This window comes from Diceros bicornis, chromosome 12 (genome assembly GCF_020826845.1).
Source record: "Diceros bicornis minor isolate mBicDic1 chromosome 12, mDicBic1.mat.cur, whole genome shotgun sequence".
NCBI classification, from domain to species: Eukaryota; Metazoa; Chordata; class Mammalia; order Perissodactyla; family Rhinocerotidae; genus Diceros; species Diceros bicornis.
Window position 1 is genome coordinate 1,705,072 of NC_080751.1, and position 17,931 is coordinate 1,723,002.

Sequence of the window (17,931 nt, forward strand, 5' to 3'; positions counted from 1 at the left end):
GAGAATGTGCTTGCTTACAGCAACGTGCTATATGTTCTGAATGCCCGAATTGGGAATCTGTGTCAAAAGTTTGTTAGGAATAATGTGATCCTTACTAGCTGGAAGTAAGGGAGATGGGGCATGAAGTTATTTCTAGGAGTTGGAGACATACCAAGTTTAGCTCAGTTCTGGGCATCTTTGAAATACCTATACAAACTTGTTCCTACATAGTAACTTGCAACTTTGAATGAGAATGTGCTTGCTTACAGCAACGTGCTATATGTTCTGAATGCCCGAATTGGGAATCTGTGTCAAAACTTTGTTAGGAATTATGTGATCCTTACTAGCTGGAAGTTAGGAAGATGGGGCATGAAGTTATTTCTAGGAGTTGGAGACATACAACGTTTAGCTCAGTTCTGGGCATCTTTGAAATACCTATACAAACTTGTTCCTACATAGTATCTTGCAACTTTGAATGAGAATGTGCTTGCTTACAGCAACGTGCTATATGTTCTGAATGCCCGAATTGGGAATATGTGTCAAAACTTTGTTAGGAATTATGTGATCCTTACTAGCTGGAAGTAAGGGAGATGGGGCATGAAGTTATTTCTAGGAGTTGGAGACATACCACGTTTAGCTCAGTTCTGGGCATCTTTGAAAGTTCTATACAAACATGATCCTACATTGTAACTTGCAACTTTGAATGAGAATGTGCTTGCTTACAGTAACATGCTATATGTTCGGAATGCCCGAATTGGAATCTGTGTCAAAACATTGTTAGGAATTATGTGATCCTTACTAGCTGGAACTTAGGGAGATGGGGCATGAAGTTATTTCTGGGAGTTGGAGACATACAACGTTTAGCTCAGGTCTGGGCATCTTTGAAATACCTATACAAACTTGTTCCTACATAGTAACTTGCAACGTTGAATGAGAATGTGCTTGCTTACAGCAACGTGCTATATGTTCTGAATGCCCGAATTGGGAATCTGTGTCAAAACTTTGTTAGGAATTATGTGATCCTTACTAGCTGGACGTAAGGGAGATGGGGCATGAAGTTATTTCTAGGAGTTGGAGACATACCAAGTTTAGCTCAGTTCTGGGCATCTTTGAAATACCTATACAAACTTGTTCCTACATAGTAACTTGCAACTATGAATGAGAATGTGCTTGCTTACAGCAACGTGCTATATGTTCTGAATGCCCGAATTGGGAATCTGTGTCAAAAGTTTGTTAGGAATAATGTGATCCTTACTAGCTGGAAGTAAGGGAGATGGGGCATGAAGTTATTTCTAGGAGTTGGAGACATACCAAGTTTAGCTCAGTTCTGGGCATCTTTGAAATACCTATACAAACTTGTTCCTACATAGTAACTTGCAACTTTGAATGAAAATGTGCTTGCTTACAGCAACGTGCTATAAGTTCTGAATGCCCGAATTGGGAATCTGTGTCAATACTTTCTTAGAAATTATGTGATCCTTACTAGCTGGAAGTAAGGGTGTTGGGACATGAAGTTATTTCTAGGAGTTGGAGACATACCAAGTTTAGCTCAGTTCTGGGCATCTTTGAAATACCTATACAAACTTGTTCCTACATAGTAACTTGCAACTTTGAATGAGAATGTGCTTGCTTACAGCAACGTGCTATATGTTCTGAATGCCCGAATTGGGAATCTGTGTCAAAACTTTCTTAGAAATTATGTGATCCTTACTAGCTGGAAGTTAGGGAGACGGGGCATGAAGTTATTTCTAGGAGTTGGAGACATACAACGTTTAGCTCAGGTTTGGGCATCTTTGAAATACCTATGCAAACTTGTTCCTACATAGTAACTTGCAACGTTGAATGAGAATGTGCCTGCTTACAGCAACGTGCTATATGTTCTGAATGCCCGAATTGGGAATCTGTGTCAAAACTTTGTTTAGGAATTATGTGATCCTTACTACCTGGAAGTAAGGGAGATGGGGCATGAAGTTATTTCTAGGAGTTGGACACATACCAAGTTTAGCTCAGTTCTGGGCATCTTTGAAATACCTATACAAACTTGTTCCTACATTGTAACTTGCAACTTTGAATGAAAATGTGCTTGCTTACAGCAACGTGCTATATGTTCTGAATGCCCGAATTGGGAATCTGTGTCAAAACTTTCTTAGAAATTATGTGATCCTTACTAGCTGGAAGTAAGGGAGATGGGGCATGAAGTTATTTCTAGGAGTTGGAGACATACCAAGTTTAGTTCAGTTCTGGGCATCTTTGAAATACCTATACAAACTTGTTCCTACATAGTAACTTGCATCTTTGAATGAGAATGTGCTTGCTTACAGAAACGTGCTATATGTTCTGAATGCCCGAATTGGGAATCTGTGTCAAAACTTTGGTAGGAATTATGTGATCCTTACTAGCTGAAAGTAAGGGAGATGGGGCATGAAGTTATTTCTAGGAGTTGGAGACATACCAAGTTTAGCTCAGTTCTGGGCATCTTTGAAATACCTATACAAACTTGTTCCTACATAGTAACTTGCATCTTTGAATGAGAATGTGCTTGCTTACAGCAACGTGCTATATGTTCTGAATGCCCGAATTGGGAATCTGTGTCAAAACTTTGTTAGGAATTATGTGATCCTTACTAGCTGGAAGTAAGGGAGATGGGGTATGAAGTTATTTCTAGGAGTTGGAGACATACACACTTTAGCTCAGTTCTGGGCATCTTTGAAAGTCCTATACAAACTTGTTCCTACATAGTAACTTGCAACTTTGAATGAGAATGTCCTTGCTTACAGCAACGTGCTATATGTTCTGAATGCCTGAATTGGGAATCTGTGTCAAAACTTTGTTAGGAATTAATTGATCCTTACTAGCTGGAAGTAAGAGAGATGGGGCATGAAGTTATTTCTAAGAGTTGGAGACATACAACGTTTAGCTCAGTTCTGGGCATCTTTGAAATACCTATACAAACTTGTTCCTACATAGTAACTTGCAACTTTGAATGAGAATGTGCTTGCTTACAGCAACGTGCTATATGTTCTGAATGCCCGAATTGGGAATCTGTGTCAAAACTTTGTTAGGAGTTATGTGATCCTTACTAGCTGGAAGTTAGGGAGATGGGGCATGAAGTTATTTCTAGGAGTTGGAGACATACAACGTTTAGCTCAGTTCTGGGCATCTTTGAAATACCTATACAAACTTGTTCCTACATAGTAACTTGCAACTTTGAATGAGAATGTGCTTGCTTACAGCAACGTGCTATATGTTCTGAATGCCCGAATTCGGAATCACTGTCAAAACTTTGTTAGGAATTATGTGATCCTTACTAGCTGGAAGTAAGTGAGATGGGGCATGAAGTTATTTCTAGGAGTTGGAGACATACAACTTTTAGCTCTGTTCTGGGCATCTTTGAAATACCTATACAAACTTGTTCCTACATAGTAACTTGCATCTTTGAATGAGAATGTGCTTGCTTACAGCAACGTGCTATATGTTCTGAATGCCCGAATTGGGAATCTGTGTCAAAACTTTGTTAGGAATTATGTGATCCTTATTAGCTGGAAGTAAGGGTGTTGGGGCATAAAGTTATTTCTAGGAGTTGGAGACATACCAAGTTTAGCACAGTTCTGGGCATCTTTGAAATACCTATACAAACTTGTTCCTACATAGTAACTTGCAACTTTGAATGAGAATGTGCTTGCTTACAGCAACGTGCTATATGTTCTGAATGCCCGAATTGGGAATCTGTGTCAAAACTTTGTTAGGAATTATGTGATCCTTACTAGCTGGAAGTTAGGAAGATGGGGCATGAAGTTATTTCTAGGAGTTGGAGACATACAACGTTTAGCTCAGTTCTGGGCATCATTGAAATACCTATACAAACTTGTTCCTACATAGTATCTTGCAACTTTGAATGAGAATGTGCTTGCTTACAGCAACGTGCTATATGTTCTGAATGCCCGAATTGGGAATATGTGTCAAAACTTTGTTAGGAATTATGTGATCCTTACTAGCTGGAAGTAAGGGAGATGGGGCATGAAGTTATTTCTAGGAGTTGGAGACATACAACGTTTAGCTCAGTTCTGGGCATCTTTGAAATACCTATACAAACTTGTTCCTACATAGTAACTTGCATCTTTGAATGAGAATGTGCCTGCTTACAGCAACGTGCTATATGTTCTGAATGCCCGAATTGGGAATCTGTGTCAAAACTTTGTTAGGAATTATGTGATCCTTACTAGCTGGAAGTAAGGGAGATGGGGCATGAAGTTATTTCTAGGAGTTGGAGACATACCAAGTTTAGCTCAGTTCTGGGCATCTTTGAAAGTCCTATACAAACTTGTTCCTACATAGTAACTTGCAACTTTGAATGAGAATATGCTTGCTTACAGCAACGTGCTATATGTTCTGAATGCCCGAATTGGGTATCTGTGTCAAAACTTTGTTAGGAATTATGTGATCCTTACTAGCTGGAAGTAAGGGAGACGGGGCATGAAGTTATTTCTAGGAGTTGGAGACATACACACTTTAGCTCCGTTCTGGGCATCTTTGAAATGCCTATACAAACTTGTTCCTACATAGTTACTTGCAACTTTGAATGAGAATGTGCTTGCTTACAGCAACGTGCTATATGTTCTGAATGCCCGAATTGGGATTCTGTGTCAAAACTTTGTTAGGAATTATGTGATCCTTACTAGCTGGAAGTAAGGGAGATGGGGCATGAAGTTATTTCTAGGAGTTGGAGACATACAACGTTTAGCTCAGTTCTGGGCATCTTGGAAATACCTATACAAACTTGTTCCTACATAGTAACTTGCAACTTTGAATGAGAATGTGCTTGCTTACAGCAACGTGCTATATGTTCTGAATGCCCGAATTGGGAATCTGTGTCAAAACTTTGTTAGGAATTATGTGATCCTTACTAGCTGGAAGTAAGGGAGATGGGGCATTAAGTTATTTCTAGGAGTTGGAGACATACCAAGTTTAGCTCAGTTCTGGGCATCTTTGAAATACCTATACAAACTTGTTCCTACATAGTAACTTGCAACTTTGAATAAGAATGTGCTTGCTTACAGCAACGTGCTATATGTTCTGAATGCCCGAATTGGGAATCTGTGTCAAAACTTTGTTAGGAATTATGTGATCCTTACCAACTGGAAGTTAGTGAGATGGGGCATGAAGTTATTTCTAGGAGTTGGACACATACCAAGTTTAGCACAGTTCTGGGCATCTTTGAAATACCTATACAAACTTGTTCCTACATAGTAACTTGCAACTTTGAATGACAATGTGCTTGCTTACAGCAACGTGCTATATGTTCTGAATGCCCGAATTGGGAATCTGTGTCAAAACTTTGTTAGGAATTATGTGATCCTTACTAGCTGGAAGTTAGTGAGATGGGGCATGAAGTTATTTCTAGGAGTTGGACACATACCAAGTTTAGCTCAGTTCGGGGCATCTTTGAAATACCTATACAAACTTGTTCCTACATAGTAACTTGCAACTTTGAATGAGAATGTGCTTGCTTACAGCAACGTGCTATATGTTCTGAATGCCCGAATTGGGAATCTGTGTCAAAACTTTGTTAGGAATTATGTGATCCTTACTAGCTGGAAGTAAGTTAGATGGGGCATGAAGTTATTTCTAGGAGTTGGAGACATACCAAGTGTAGCTCAGTTCTGGGCATCTTTGAAATACCTATACAAACTTGTTCCTACATAGTAACTTGCAACTATGAATGAGAATGTGCTTGCTTACTGCAACGTGCTATATGTTCTGAATGCCCGAATTGGGAATCTGTGTCAAAAGTTTGTTAGGAATTATGTGATCCTTACTAGCTGGAAGTAAGGGAGATGGGGCATGAAGGTATTTCCAGAAGTTGGAGACATACCAAGTTTAGCTCAGTTCTGGGCATCTTTGAAATACCTATACAAACTTGTTCCTACATAGTAACTTGCAACTTTGAATGAAAATGTGCTTGCTTACAGCAACGTGCTATAAGTTCTGAATGCCCGAATTGGGAATCTGTGTCAAAACTTTCTTAGAAATTATGTGATCCTTACTAGGTGGAAGTAAGGGAGATGGGGCATGAAGTTATTTCTAGGAGTTGGAGACATACCAAGTTTAGCTCAGTTCTGGGCATCTTTGAAATACCTATACAAACTTGTTCCTGCATAGTAACTTGCATCTTTGAATGAGAATGTGCTTGCTTACAGCAACGTGCTATATGTTTTGAATGCCCGAATTGGGAATCTGTGTCAAAACTTTGTTAGGAATTATGTAATCCTTACTAGCTGGAAGTAAGGGAGTTGGGGCAGGATGTTATTTCTAGGAGTTGGAGACATACCAAGTTTAGCTCAGTTCTGGGCGTCTTTGAAATACCTATACAAACTTGTCCCTACATAGTAACTTGCAACTTTGAATGAGAATGTGCTTGCTTACAGCAACGTGCTATATGTTCTGAATGCCCGAATTGGGAATCTGTGTCAAAACTTTGTTAGGAATTATGTGATCCTTACTAGCTGGAAGTAAGGGAGATGGGGCATGAAGGTATTTCTAGGAGTTGGAGACATACCAAGTTTAGCTCAGTTCTGGGCATCTTTGAAATACCTATACAAACTTGTTCATACATAGTAACTTGCAACTATGAATGAGAATGTGATTGCTTACTGCAACGTGCTATATGTTCTGAATGCCCGAATTGGGAATCTGTGTCAAAACTTTGTTAGGAATTATGTGATCCTTACTAGCTGGAAGTAAGGGAGATGGGGCATGAAGGTATTTCCAGGAGTTGGAGACATACCAAGTTTAGCTCAGTTCTGGGCATCTTTGAAATACCTATACAAACTTGTTCCTACATAGTAACTTGCAACTTTGAATGAAAATGTGCTTGCTTACAGCAACATGCTATATGTTCTGAATGCCCGAATTGGGAATCTGTGTCAAAACTTTCTTAGAAATTATGTGATCCTTATTAGCTGGAAGTAAGGGAGATGGGGCATGAAGTTATTTCTAGGAGTTGGAGACATACCAAGTTTAGCTCAGTTCCCGGCATCTTTGAAATACCTATACAAACTTGTTCCTACATAGTAACTTGCAACTTTGAATGAAAATGTGCTTGCTTACAGCAACATGCTATATGTTCTGAATGCCCGAATTGGGAATCTGTGTCAAAACTTTCTTAGAAATTATGTGATCCTTATTAGCTGGAAGTAAGGGAGATGGGGCATGAAGTTATTTCTAGGAGTTGGAGACATACAAAGTTTAGCTCAGTTCTGGGCATCTTTGAAATACCTATACAAACTTGTTCCTGCATAGTAACTTGCATCTTTGAATGAGAATGTGCTTGCTTACAGCAACGTGCTATATGTTCTGAATGCCCGAATTGGGAATCTGTGTCAAAACTTTGTTAGGAATTATGTGATCCTTACTAGCTGGAAGTAAGGGAAATGGGGCATGAAGTTATTTCTCGGAGTTGGAGACATACCAAGTTTAGCTCAGTTCTGGGCATCTTTGAAATACCTATACAAACTTGTTCCTACATAGTAACTTGCAACTTTGAATGAGAATGTGCTTGCTTACAGCAACGTGCTATATGTTCTGAATGCCCGAATTGGGAATCTGTGTCAAAACTTTGTTAGGAATTATGGGATCCTTACTAGCTGGAAGTAAGGGAGATGGGGCATGAAGTTATTTCTAGGAGTTGGAGACATACACACTTTAGCTCAGTTCTGGGCATCCTTGAAAGTCCTATACAAACTTGTTCCTACATAGTAACTTGCAACTTTGAATGAGAATGTGCTTGCTTACAGCAACGTGCTATATGTTCTGAATGCCCGAATTGGGAATCTGTGTCAAAACTTTGTTAGGAATTATGTGATCCTTACTAGCTGGAAGTTAGGGAGATGGGGCATGAAATTATTTCTAGGAGTTGGAGACATACAACGTTTAGCTCAGTTCTGGGCATCTTTGAAATACCTATACAAACTTGTTCCTACATAGTAACTTGCAACGTTGAATGAGAATGTGCTTGCTTACAGCAACGTGCTATATGTTCTGAATGCCCGAATTGGGAATCTGTGTCAAAACTTTGTTAGGAATTATGTGATCCTTACTAGCTGGAAGTAAGGGAGATGGGGCATGAAGTTTTGTCTAGGAGTTGGAGACATACCAAGTTTAGCTCAGTTCTGGGCATCTTTGAAATACCTATACAAACTTGTTCCTACATAGTAACTTGCAACTTTGAATGAGAATGTGCTTGCTTACAGCAACGTGCTATATGTTCTGAATGCCCGAATTGGGAATCTGTGTCAATACTTTGTTAGGAATTATGTGATCCTTACTAGCTGGAAGTTAGGAAGATGGGGCATGAAGTTATTTCTAGGAATTGGAGACATACAACATTTAGCTCAGTTCTGGGCATCTTTGAAATACCTATACAAACTTCTTCCTACATAGAAACTTGCAACTTTGCATGAGAATGTGCTTGCTTACAGCAACGTGCTATATGTTCTGAATGCCCGAATTGGGAATCTGTGTCAAAACTTTGTTAGGAATTATGTGATCCTTACTAGCTGGAAGTAAGGGGGATGGCGCATGAAGTTATTTCTAGGAGTTGGAGACATACCAAGTTTAGCTCAGTTCTGGGCATCTTTGAAATACCTATACAAACTTGTTCCTACATAGTAACTTGCAACGTTGAATGAGAATGTGCTTGCTTACAGCAACGTGCTATATGTTCTGAATGCCCAAATTGGGAATCTGTGTCAAAACTTTGTTAGGAATTATGTGATCCTTACTAGCTGGAAGAAAGGGAGATGGGGCATGAAGTTATTTCTAGGAGTTGGACACATACCATGTTTAACTCAGTTCTGGGCATCTTTGAAATACCTATACAAACTTGTTCCTACATAGTAACTTGCAACTTTGAATGAGAATGTGCTTGCTTACAGCAACGTGCTATATGTTCTGAATGCCCGAATTGGGAATCTGTGTCAAAACTTTCTTAGAAATTATGTGATCCTTACTAGATGGAAGTAAGGGAGATGGGGCATGAAGTTATTTCTAGGAGTTGGAGACATACCAAGTTTAGCTCAGTTCTGAGCATCTTTGAAATACCTATACAAACTTGTTCCTACGTAGTAACTTGCATCTTTGAATGAGAATGTGCTTGCTTACAGCAACGTGCTATATGTTCCGAATGCCCGAATTGGGAATCTGTGTCAAAACTTTGTTAGGAATTATGTGATCCTTATTAGCTGGAAGTAAGTGTGTTGGGGCATGAAGTTATTTCTAGGAGTTGGACACATACCAAGTTTAGCTCAGTTCTGGGCATCTTTGAAATAACTATACAAACTTGTTCCTACATAGTAACTTGCAACTTTGAATGAGAATGTGCTTGCTTACAGCAACGTGCTATATGTTCTGAATGCCCGAATTGGGAATGTGTGTCAAAACTTTGTTAGGAAATATGTGATCCTTACTAGCTGGAAGTAAGGGAGATGGGGCATGAAGTTATTTCTAGGAGTTGGAGACATACAAAGTTTAGCTCAGTTCTGGGCATCTTTGAAATACCTATACAAACTTGTTCCTGCATAGTAACTTGCATCTTTGAATGAGAATGTGCTTGCTTACAGCAACGTGCTATATGTTCTGAATGCCCGAATTGGGAATCTGTGTCAAAACTTTGTTAGGAATTATGTGATCCTTACTAGCTGGAAGTAAGGGAAATGGGGCATGAAGTTATTTCTCGGAGTTGGAGACATACCAAGTTTAGCTCAGTTCTGGGCATCTTTGAAATACCTATACAAACTTGTTCCTACATAGTAACTTGCAACTTTGAATGAGAATGTGCTTGCTGACAGCAACGTGCTATATGTTCTGAATGCCCGAATTGGGAATCTGTGTCAAAACTTTGTTAGGAATTATGGGATCCTTACTAGCTGGAAGTAAGGGAGATGGGGCATGAAGTTATTTCTAGGAGTTGGAGACATACACACTTTAGCTCAGTTCTGGGCATCCTTGAAAGTCCTATACAAACTTGTTCCTACATAGTAACTTGCAACTTTGAATGAGAATGTGCTTGCTTACAGCAACGTGCTATATGTTCTGAATGCCCGAATTGGGAATCTGTGTCAAAACTTTGTTAGGAATTATGTGATCCTTACTAGCTGGAAGTTAGGGAGATGGGGCATGAAATTATTTCTAGGAGTTGGAGACATACAACGTTTAGCTCAGTTCTGGGCATCTTTGAAATACCTATACAAACTTGTTCCTACATAGTAACTTGCAACGTTGAATGAGAATGTGCTTGCTTACAGCAACGTGCTATATGTTCTGAATGCCCGAATTGGGAATCTGTGTCAAAACTTTGTTAGGAATTATGTGATCCTTACTAGCTGGAAGTAAGGGAGATGGGGCATGAAGTTTTGTCTAGGAGTTGGAGACATACCAAGTTTAGCTCAGTTCTGGGCATCTTTGAAATACCTATACAAACTTGTTCCTACATAGTAACTTGCAACTTTGAATGAGAATGTGCTTGCTTACAGCAACGTGCTATATGTTCTGAATGCCCGAATTGGGAATCTGTGTCAATACTTTGTTAGGAATTATGTGATCCTTACTAGCTGGAAGTTAGGAAGATGGGGCATGAAGTTATTTCTAGGAATTGGAGACATACAACATTTAGCTCAGTTCTGGGCATCTTTGAAATACCTATACAAACTTCTTCCTACATAGAAACTTGCAACTTTGCATGAGAATGTGCTTGCTTACAGCAACGTGCTATATGTTCTGAATGCCCGAATTGGGAATCTGTGTCAAAACTTTGTTAGGAATTATGTGATCCTTACTAGCTGGAAGTAAGGGGGATGGCGCATGAAGTTATTTCTAGGAGTTGGAGACATACCAAGTTTAGCTCAGTTCTGGGCATCTTTGAAATACCTATACAAACTTGTTCCTACATAGTAACTTGCAACGTTGAATGAGAATGTGCTTGCTTACAGCAACGTGCTATATGTTCTGAATGCCCAAATTGGGAATCTGTGTCAAAACTTTGTTAGGAATTATGTGATCCTTACTAGCTGGAAGAAAGGGAGATGGGGCATGAAGTTATTTCTAGGAGTTGGACACATACCATGTTTAACTCAGTTCTGGGCATCTTTGAAATACCTATACAAACTTGTTCCTACATAGTAACTTGCAACTTTGAATGAGAATGTGCTTGCTTACAGCAACGTGCTATATGTTCTGAATGCCCGAATTGGGAATCTGTGTCAAAACTTTCTTAGAAATTATGTGATCCTTACTAGATGGAAGTAAGGGAGATGGGGCATGAAGTTATTTCTAGGAGTTGGAGACATACCAAGTTTAGCTCAGTTCTGAGCATCTTTGAAATACCTATACAAACTTGTTCCTACGTAGTAACTTGCATCTTTGAATGAGAATGTGCTTGCTTACAGCAACGTGCTATATGTTCCGAATGCCCGAATTGGGAATCTGTGTCAAAACTTTGTTAGGAATTATGTGATCCTTATTAGCTGGAAGTAAGTGTGTTGGGGCATAAAGTTATTTCTAGGAGTTGGACACATACCAAGTTTAGCACAGTTCTGGGCATCTTTGAAATACCTATACAAACTTGTTCCTACATAGTAACTTGCAACTTTGAATGAGAATGTGCTTGCTTACAGCAACGTGCTATATGTTCTGAATGCCCGAATTGGGAATCTGTGTCAAAACTTTGTTAGGAAATATGTGATCCTTACTAGCTGGAAGTAAGAGAGATGGGGCATGAAGTTATTTCTAAGAGTTGGAGACATACCAAGTTTAGCTCAGTTCTGGGCATCTTTGAAATACCTATACAAACTTGTTCCTACAAAGTAACTTGCAACTTTGTATGAGAATGTGCTTGCTTACAGCAACGTGCTACATGTTCTGAATGCCCGAATTAGGAATCTGTGTCAAAACTTTGTTAGGAATTATGTGATCCTTACTAGATGGAAGTAGGGAGATGGGGCATGAAGATATTTCTAGGAGTTGGAGACATACCAAGTTTAGCTCAGTTCTGGGCATCTTTGAAATACCTGTACAAACTTGTTCCTACGTAGTAACTTGCAACTTTAAATGAGAAAGTGCTTGTTTACAGCAACGTGCTATATTTTCTGAATGCCCGTATTGGGAATCTGTGTCAAATTTTGTTACGAATTCTGTGATCCTTACTAGCTGGAAGTAAGGGAGATGGGGCATGAAGTTATTTCTAGGAGTTGGAGACATACCAAGTTTAGCTCAGTTCTGGGCATCTTTGAAATACCTATACAAACTTGTTCCTACATAGTAACTTGCTAGTTGGAATGAGAAAGTGCTTGCTTAAACCAGCTTGCTACATGTTCTGAATGTCCGAATTGGGAATCTGTGTCAAAACTTTGTTAGGAATTCTGTGATTCTTACTTGCTGGAAGTAAGTGAGATGGGGCATGAAGTTATTTCTAGGAGTTGGAGACATACCAAGTTTAGCTCAGATCTGGGCATCTTTGAAATACCTATACAAACTTGTTCCTACATAGTAACTTGCTACTTGGAATGAGAAAGTGCTTGCTTAAAGCAACGGGCTACATGTTCTGAATGCCCGAATTGGGAATCTGTGTCAAAACTTTGTTAGGAATTATGTGATCCTTACCAGCTGGAAGTAAGGGAGATGGGGCATGAAGTTATTTCTAGGAGTTGGAGACATACCCACTATAGCTCAGTTCTGGGCATCTTTGAACTACCTATACAAACTTGTTCCTACATAGTAACTTGCATCTTTGAATGAGAATGTGCCTGCTTACAGCAACGTGCTATATGTTTTGAATGCCCGAATTGGGAATCTGTGTCAAAACTTTGTTAGGAATTATGTGATCCTTACTAGCTGGAAGTAAGGGAGATGGGGCATGAAGTTATTTCTAGGAGTTGGAGACATACCAAGTTTAGCTCAGTTCTGGGCATCTTTGAAAGTCCTATACAAACTTGTTCCTACATAGTAACTTGCAACTTTGAATGAGAATATGCTTGCTTACAGCAACGTGCTATATGTTCTGAATGCCCGAATTGGGTATCTGTGTCAAAACTTTGTTAGGAATTAATTGATCCTTACTAGCTGGAAGTAAGGGAGACGGGGCATGAAGTTATTTCTAGGAGTTGGAGACATACACACTTTAGCTCCGTTCTGGGCATCTTTGAAATGCCTATACAAACTTGTTCCTACATAGTTACTTGCAACTTTGAATGAGAATGTGCTTGCTTACAGCAACGTGCTATATGTTCTGAATGCCCGAATTGGGATTCTGTGTCAAAACTTTGTTAGGAATTATGTGATCCTTACTAGCTGGAAGTAAGGGAGATGGGGCATGAAGTTATTTCTAGGAGTTGGAGACATACAACGTTTAGCTCAGTTCTGGGCATCTTTGAAATACCTATACAAACTTGTTCCTACATAGTAACTTGCAACTTTGAATGAGAATGTGCTTGCTTACAGCAACGTGCTATATGTTCTGAATGCCCGAATTGGGAATCTGTGTCAAAACTTTGTTAGGAATTATGTGATCCTTACTAGCTGGAAGTAAGGGAGATGGGGCATTAAGTTATTTCTAGGAGTTGGAGACATACCAAGTTTAGCTCAGTTCTGGGCATCTTTGAAATACCTATACAAACTTGTTCCTACATAGTAACTTGCAACTTTGAATAAGAATGTGCTTGCTTACAGCAACGTGCTATATGTTCTGAATGCCCGAATTGGGAATCTGTGTCAAAACTTTGTTAGGAATTATGTGATCCTTACCAACTGGAAGTTAGTGAGATGGGGCATGAAGTTATTTCTAGGAGTTGGACACATACCAAGTTTAGCACAGTTCTGGGCATCTTTGAAATACCTATACAAACTTGTTCCTACATAGTAACTTGCAACTTTGAATGACAATGTGCTTGCTTACAGCAACGTGCTATATGTTCTGAATGCCCGAATTGGGAATCTGTGTCAAAACTTTGTTAGGAATTATGTGATCCTTACTAGCTGGAAGTTAGTGAGATGGGGCATGAAGTTATTTCTAGGAGTTGGACACATACCAAGTTTAGCTCAGTTCGGGGCATCTTTGAAATACCTATACAAACTTGTTCCTACATAGTAACTTGCAACTTTGAATGAGAATGTGCTTGCTTACAGCAACGTGCTATATGTTCTGAATGCCCGAATTGGGAATCTGTGTCAAAACTTTGTTAGGAATTATGTGATCCTTACTAGCTGGAGTAAGGGAGATGGGGCATGAAGTTATTTCTAGGAGTTGGAGACATACCACGTTTAGCTCAGTTCTGGGCATCTTTGAAAGTTCTATACAAACTTGTTCCTACATAGTAAGTTGCAACTTTGAATGAGAATGTGCTTGCTTACAGCAACGTGCTATATGTTCGGAATGCCCGAATTGGAATCTGTGTCAAAACATTGTTAGGAATTATGTGATCCTTACTAGCTGGAACTTAGGGAGATGGGGCATGAAGTTATTTCTAGGAGTTGGAGACATACAACGTTTAGCTCAGGTCTGGGCATCTTTGAAATACCTATACAAACTTGTTCCTACATAGTAACTTGCAACGTTGAATGAGAATGTGCTTGCTTACAGCAACGTGCTATATGTTCTGAATGCCCGAATTGGGAATCTGTGTCAAAACTTTGTTAGGAATTATGTGATCCTTACTAGCTGGACGTAAGGGAGATGGGGCTTGAAGTTATTTCTAGGAGTTGGACACATACCAAGTTTAGCTCAGTTCTGGGCATCTTTGAAATACCTATACAAACTTGTTCCTACGTAGTAACTTGCAACTATGAATGAGAATGTGCTTGCTTACAGCAACGTGCGATATATTCTGAATGCCCGAATTGGGAATCTGTGTCAAAAGTTTGTTAGGAATAATGTGATCCTTACTAGCTGGAAGTAAGGGAGATGGGGCATGAAGTTATTTCTAGGAGTTGGAGACATACCAAGTTTAGCTCAGTTCTGGGCATCTTTGAAATACCTATACAAACTTGTTCCTACATAGTAACTTGCAACTTTGAATGAAAATGTGCTTGCTTACAGCAACGTGCTATAAGTTCTGAATGCCCGAATTGGGAATCTGTGTCAAAACTTTCTTAGAAATTATGTGATCCTTACTAGCTGGAAGTAAGGGTGTTGGGACATGAAGTTATTTCTAGGAGTTGGAGACATACCAATTTAGCTCAGTTCTGGGCATCTTTGAAATACCTATACAAACTTGTTCCTACATAGTAACTTGCAACTTTGAATGAGAATGTGCTTGCTTACAGCAACGTGCTATATGTTCTGAATGCCCGAATTGGGAATCTGTGTCAAAACATTGTTAGGAATTATGTGATCCTTACTAGCTGGAAGGTAGGGAGATGGAGCATGAAGTTATTTCTAGGAGTTGAAGACATACAACGTTTAGCTCAGGTCTGGGCATCTTTGAAAAACCTATGCAAACTTGTTCCTACATAGTAACTTGCAACGTTGAATGAGAATGTGCTTGCTTACAGCAACGTGCTATATGTTCTGAATGCCCGAATTGGGAATCTGTGTCAAAACTTTGTTAGGAATTATGTGATCCTTATTAGCTGGAAGTAAGGGAGATGGGGCATGAAGTTATTTCTAGGAGTTGGACACATACCAAGTTTAGCTCAGTTCTGGGCATCTTTGAAATACCTATACAAACTTGTTCCTACATAGTAACTTGCAACTATGAATGAGAATGTGCTTGCTTACAGCAACGTGCTATATGTTCTGAATGCCCGAATTGGGAATCTGTGTCAAAAGTTTGTTAGGAATTATGTGATCCATACTAGCTGGAAGTAAGGTAGATGGGGCATGAAGTTATTTCTAGGAGTTGGAGACATACCAAGTTTAGCTCAGTTCTGGGCATCTTTGAAATACCTATACAAACTTGTTCCTACATTGTAACTTGCAACTTTGAATGAAAATGTGCTTGCTTACAGCAACGTGCTATATGTTCTGAATGCCCGAATTGGGAATCTGTGTCAAAACTTTCTTAGAAATTATGTGATCCTTACTAGCTGGAAGTAAGGGAGATGGGGCATGAAGTTATTTCTAGGAGTTGGAGACATACCAAGTTTAGCTCAGTTCTGGGCATCTTTGAAATACCTATACAAACTTGTTCCTACATAGTAACTTGCATCTTTGAATGAGAATGTGCTTGCTTACAGCAACGTGCTATATGTTCTGAATGCCCGAATTGGGAATCTGTGTCAAAACTTTGGTAGGAATTATGGGGTCCTTACTAGCTGAAAGTAAGGGAGATGGGGCATGAAGTTATTTCTAGGAGTTGGAGACATAGCAAGTTTAGCTCAGTTCTGGGCATCTTTGAAATACCTATACAAACTTGTTCCTACATAGTAACTTGCAACTTTGAATGAGAATGTGCTTGCTTACAGCAACGTGCTATATGTTCTGAATGCCCGAATTGGGAATCTGTGTCAAAACTTTGATAGGAATTATGTGATCCTTACTAGCTGGAAGTAAGGGAGATGGGGCATGAAGTTATTTCTAGGAGTTGGAGACATACCAAGTTTAGCTCAGTTCTGGGCATCTTTGAAATACCTATACAAACTTGTTCCTACATAGTAACTTGCAACTTTGAATGAGAATGTGCTTGCTTACAGCAACGTGCTATATGTTCTGAATGCCCGAATTGGGAATCTGTGTCAAAACTGTGTTAGGAATTATGTGATCCTTACTAGCTGGAAGTAAGGGAGTTGGGGCATGAAGTTATTTCTAGGAGTTGGACACATACCAAGTTTAGCACAGTTCTGGGCATCTTTGAAATACCTATACAAACTTGTTCCTACATAGTAACTTGCAACTTTGAATGAGAATGTGCTTGCTTACAGCAACGTGCTATATGTTCTGTTTGCCCGAATTTGGAATCTGTGTCAAAAGTTTGTTAGGAATTATGTTGTCCTTACTAGCTGGAAGTAAGGGAGTTGGGGCATGAAGTTATTTCTAGGAGTTGGAGACATACCAAGTTTAGCTCAGTTCTGGGCATCTTTGAAATATCTATACAAACTTGTTCCTACATAGTAACTTGCAACTTTGAATGAGAATGTGCTTGCTTACAGCAACGTGCTATATGTTCTGAAGGCCCGAATTTGGAATCTGTGTCAAAAGTTTGCTAGGAATTATGTTGTCCTTACTAGCTGGAAGTATGGGAGTTGGGGCATGAAGTTATTTCTAGGAGTTGGAGACATACCAAGTTTAGCTCAGTTCTGGGCATCTTTGAAATATCTATACAAACTTGTTCCTACATAGTAACTTGCAACTTTGAATGAGAATGTGCTTGCTTACAGCAACGTGCTATAAGTTCTGAATGCCCGAATTGGGAATCTGTGTCAAAACTTTCTTAGAAATTATGTGATCCTTACTAGCTGGAAGTAAGAGAGATGGGGCATGAAGTTATTTCTAGGAGTTGGACCCATACCAAGTTTAGCTCAGTTCTGGGCATCTTAGAAAGTCCTATACAAACTTGTTCCTACATAGTAATTTGCAACTTTGAATGAGAATGTGCTTACTTACAGCAACGTGCTATATGTTCTGAATGCCCGAATTGGGAATCTGTGTCAAAACTTTGTTAGGAATTATGTGATCCTTACTAGCTGGAAGTAAGGGAGATGGGGCATGAAGTTATTTCTAGGAGTTGGAGACATACCAAGTTTAGCTCAGTTCTGGGAATCTTTGAAATACCTATACAAACTTGTTCCTACATAGTAACTTGCAACTTTGAATGAGAATGTGCTTGCTTACAGCAACGTGCTATATGTTCTGAATGTCTGAATTGGGAATCTGTGTCAAAACTTTGTTAGGAATTATGTGATCCTTACTAGCTGGAGTAAGGGAGATGGGGCATGAAGTTATTTCTATGAGTTGGAGACATACCA